We start from the raw sequence: 5237 nt of genomic DNA, 5'->3' as shown, positions 1-5237 counted from the left end.
AATTAACTTCACTTGTTTCTTTTTATTTTTGCATGACTACTCAGAAAATTTTAAGTTATGTACGTAGCTTACTTTATATTTGCATTGGGCAGTTGCTTTGTAAGGTCACGAGTGCAAGGTCAGAATTGTCCCCCAGCTGTCAAGACATGGTACTTACACAAGCTCCAGTTTCACCATTAAGAACAGCTGGGCGTAAAGGAGGATAAAATCTTGCCATTTGCACTGACATGGATGGACCCAGAGGGTATGATGCTAAATGAAATAAATCAGTCAGAGAAAGACAAATACCATTTGATTTCACTCATGTATAGAATTTAAGAAATCAAACAGACAAATACAATAAGAAAAAAGCAAAAAACCAGATTCCTAAAATACAGAGAACGAAGTGGTGGTTTCCAAAGGGGTGATGGATAAGGAGGTGGGGAAAAAGGTGAAGAGGGTTAAGAGCATACTGACGATGAGCACTGAGCTGTATAGACTTCTTTTTTTTTTTTTTAAGATTTTATTTATTTATTTGACAGAGATCCCAAGTAGGCAGAGAGGCAGGCAGAGAGAGAGGGGGAAGCAGGCTCCCTGTTGAGCAGAGAACCCTATGCGGGGCCCAATCCCAGGACCCTGGGATCATGACCTGAGCGGAAGGCAGAGGCTTTAACCCACTGAGCCACCCAGGCGCCCCGTTGTATAGAATTCTTGAAACATTCTGTACAATAGTCTCAGGTGAGACTAGTATGACACTGAAGGTTAATTATACTTCAATTTTAAAAACTAAAAAAAAAATTTTTTTTAAAGAAAGAGAAGCAAAAAGAAAAAGGACGGGAGCTATAATAAACTAGCAAATGAGAGCTTTGGAGTACGTGGGTCCAGGCAAAGATGGCAGCCTGAAGACCCAGTCCCGCGGAGCAAGAGTTCCAGACTCTGCCACCAAGCAAGGGGTCCCTTCCACACATCTAGGAAACAGCACAGAGAACCTGTGGAGGTGACCTGCTTCTCCACAGTAGAAAAAAGCCTCTGTTCAGATAGAATGAAGGGTGACTATTGGATAACCCAGAGAGATTTTTTAATCCAACAGGAAAGCGGGGCTCCATTTTTTTTTTTTTAAGATTTTATCTACTTATTTTACAGAGAGAGATACAAGGAGAGAGGGAACACAAGCAGGGAGAGTGGGGGAGGGAGAAGCAGTCTTTCCACTGAGCAGGGAGCCCAATGTGGGGCTCAATCCCAGGACCCTGGAATCATGACCTGAGCCAAAGGCAGACACCTAATGGCTGAGCCACCCAGGCGCCCCTGGGCTCCATTTATAATCCAACAAGAAGGCTGGGCTCAGTGTACTTACCCTTGTGTTCTTATTTGTTTCTCTGTTTGATGGGACAGTTTCCATTTCACCATGTGCTGTTCTTCTGGTAGGGAATGTTACCAAGGGACTTCCAGGAAGAAGGCAGAGGGGCAGAATGCAAACACTTGGACAATACTGGGGCTCCTTCTTGAATTGTCTCAGGTGGTTAGCATTTTCCCTTTCCTTTCCGCTTCTTCCCCAGGGAGCCACTGCACTGAGATGGTGGTGTGGCACAGGCAGCACTCCTGAAGTTACCACCATTAGAACAAGCGCCTTGGAGTAAGGCTGTTATGTGAGCCTGCTGTTAACAGGCAAGACTTTTTTCCACTGGACAATAGAAGGAATTTGAGAGGCAGAGTGGAGAGCTTGGGGGGTAAAGAAGGAAAAAATAAAACAAGTTGGGATCTGGAGGGAGACAAACCATAAGAGATTCTTAATCTCACAAAACAAACTGAAGGTTGAGGGGGGCGGGGAGGGGTGAGGAGAGTAGGGAGAGGGTGGTTGGGTGATGGACATTGGGGAGGGTAGGTGCTATGGTGAGTGCTGTGAAGTGTGTAAGCCTGACGACTCACAGACCTGTACCCCTAGGGCTAATAATACATTATATGTTAATAAAAATTTTAAAATAAAAATAAGTAGATAACACTGCTACTTTAAAAAAAAAAAAAAAGGCAAGCCTGACACCCACCAGCAGGAACCAATAAGCCACTGGAAAACCCTCTGCTGTATTGTTATGTAACAAGAATGAGAGGAACGCTGGGCAGATCAGTTCGGTTGGAGTGAGGGCAAAAGGAAGGATGGAGTTTTTGCCCAAGGAACACGTGGTACAAGCTACAGTTATGGGGTATGTGTGTCTGCGTGTGACAGGATGTTCACTAGGTAGTGAACACGGACCAGAATTTACTTGGAAGGAGTCTCAAAAGCGAGATCAGGAGCGCCTGTGTGGCTCAGTCAGTTAAGCCTGTCTTCAGCTCAGGCCATGATCCCAGGGTGCAGGGATCAAGTCCCGAATCAGGCTCCCTGCTTAGGGGAGTGTCTGCTTCTCTCTCTCCCTCTGCCCGTCCCCCACCCTGCTCATGGTCTCCCTTTCTCACACAATCTCTATCTCTTTCTCTCTCAAATAAATGAACAAAATCTTTTTTTTTTTTTTTAAAGATTTTATTTATTTATTTGACAGAGAGAAATCACAAGTAGGCAGAGAGGCAGGCAGAGAGAGAGGAGGAAGCAGGCTCCCTGCTGAGCAGAGAGCCCGATGCGGGACTCGATCCCAGGACCCTGAGATCATGACCTGAGCCAAAGGCAGCGGCTTAACCACTGAGCCACCCAGGCGCCCCAATGAACAAAATCTTAAAAAAAAAAAAAAAAAAAAGTAAGATCAGATCAACTTTGAGGAGGTATAGCTCAGTGGTAGAGCATTTGATTGCGGAACAACTTTGATTATTTAAGTATTTTTATCTGGGCTTGGAGCTTCTATACAACCAAGTGAGGAGAAGCCTGCGAACTGTGCCTTTAGGATCTAGGGGATAGTTGGAGGGTACGAAACCTTTCAGGATAACCTAAAACTATGTATCATTTTGTGTTTTCTATTGTGAAACATCCCTGGCTAAGGATGTCAGGATGCAAATTTTAAAAAAACAATTCTTTTTAAAATTTTACCAAGAAAAAACAAATCATTTCACCTTAAAGAAAAGTAAGTATAAACCTCAGACTTTCATAGAAATACTTGATATTATCCACGCTGTAGGTAAAAATGCAGTGGATTAAGAGGATGAAGATTTCTAAACAGTAGCTTTCACAAAATAAAATTAAGCCAGTGAACTTCTCTTGAAGGTATGTTTTGAAAATAAGTAGACAGATGGACTATTTTGAAAATGATATCAGGGGCGCCTGGGTGTCTCAGCCAGTTAAGCATCTGTCTTCGGCTCAGGTCATAATCCCGGGGTCCTGGGATCCAGCCCTGCATGGAGACCCATATCTGGTTCCCTGCTCAGCAGGGAGCCTGCGTCTCCCTCTCCCTCTGCCTGCCACTCCTCCTGCTTATGCTCTCTCTCTCTTATGCTCTCTCTTTCCATCAAATAAATAAAATCTTAAAAAGAAAAAAAAGACAATATCAACATGTCTTGTCTTAGAAGAATTTACAGTTTAATGAACCTCCTTCCATGAATCTTCTGGTATTGAGAAAAATCATCTTTTAATATGTGTCCTATTTGAGTTCTGATTTGTAATGGATTTGATGAAACAGGGCAGAGACAAACCGGGATCTCATACTAAAAACCAGGCTCCAAGTAGTTCATGGCAGACTCTGAGTTACAATGTTAGTAATCGTATGCTATCTTTTCTGACTACAAAATGATGTTAGGGGCGCCTGGGTGGCTCAGTGGGTTAAAGCCTCTGCCTTCAGCTCAGGTCATGATCCCAGGGTCCTGAGATCGAGCCCCACATCGGGCTCTCTCTGCTCAGCAGAGAGCCTGCTTCCTCCTCTCTCTCTCTCTCTCTGCCTGCCTCTCTGCCTACTTGTGATCTCTGTCTGTCAAATAAATAAATAAAATCTTTAAAAATATATTATAAAAAATAATAAAAACAAAATGATGTTAGATCCGTTGTAGAAAATTTGGAGCATGTAGAAAAATGTAAGGAAGAAAAATGTTTAGATGTCCAGAAATAAGCTTTCTTAACCTGTTGCTGCATATCCTTCCAGTCTTCTTTCTAGGAAGGTCTAGTTATTCATACACTGACTAAACTTTTACTGGGACTCTCCTATGTGCAAGATGCTGTAGAGGGACCATGGTCTCTAGTGCAGGGAGGACCAGATTATTAGGCAAGCCATAATGATAGTCTGCTAAGTGCCAATACTGGCAAGTGCTTAGGGCACTCAGAGCAGGGACGTTTCACCCTGTCTGGAAATCAACCAGCTGGAAAAGATGCCCTCCCCCACCCCCTTTCAAGTAGGCTTCATGCCTAGGATGGAACCCAATGCAGGGTTTGAACTCACGATCCTGAGATCAAGACCTGAGCTGAGATCAAGAGTCTGACACTCAAGCGACTGAGCCACCCAGTCTTTTTAACTCTTGTGCAGTTTAGTATTTCATCATACAGAGATATTGTATTTTATTGAACCCACCTCTTAATACTGAACTTCTTTTTTTTTTTTTTTAAGATTTTATTTATTTATTTGACAGACAGAGATCACCAGTAGACAGAGAGGCAGGCAGAGAGAGAGAGAGAGGAGGAAGCAGGCTCCCTGTGGAGCAGAGAGCCCGATGCGGGGCTTGATCCCAGGACCCTGAGATCATGACCTGAGCTGAAGGCAGAGGCTTTAACCCACTGAGCCACCCAGGCGCCCCTTAATACTGAACTTCTATTCTAGATTGTGAATTTTTTTCCCACTATCATCAATAATTCTTCATTAGATACTTCCATAATTCATAATTTATGTTGATTCTTCAGAATAAACTTTGAAAAGCAGAATAGCATAGTTAAAGATTATAGTTATTTGAAAGGAGCTTTTTTTTAAAGTTTTTTTTAAAATTTATTTATTTGGCAGATAGAGATCACAAGTAGGCAGAGAGGCAGGCAGAGGGAGAGGGGGAAGCAGACTCCCCGCTGAGCAGAGAGCCCGATGTGGGGCTCGATCCCAGGACCCTGAGATCATGTCCTGAGCTGAAGGCAGAAGCTTAACCCACTGAAGCCACCCAGGGGCCCCTTGAAAGGCTTTTGATACATACTCAGGCTAAGCTGCAAATTTTACCTACATGTTTTTCTCCAATACTTTGTACAGTTTTTCAGTGTCCTGCAATGATGGCTCTAATGATACAAAGCAAGTCATGTGCTTTAAAATGATTCTGGAGAGCACATGGCAGGGAGCTCTGTCCTCTGATCTCTTTCCCAAGTCAGGATTTTAAAG

This window comes from Mustela nivalis (assembly GCF_964662115.1).
Source record: "Mustela nivalis genome assembly, chromosome: 3".
Taxonomy (NCBI): Eukaryota; Metazoa; Chordata; class Mammalia; order Carnivora; family Mustelidae; genus Mustela; species Mustela nivalis.
Note: the sequence above shows the minus strand (reverse complement) of the source record.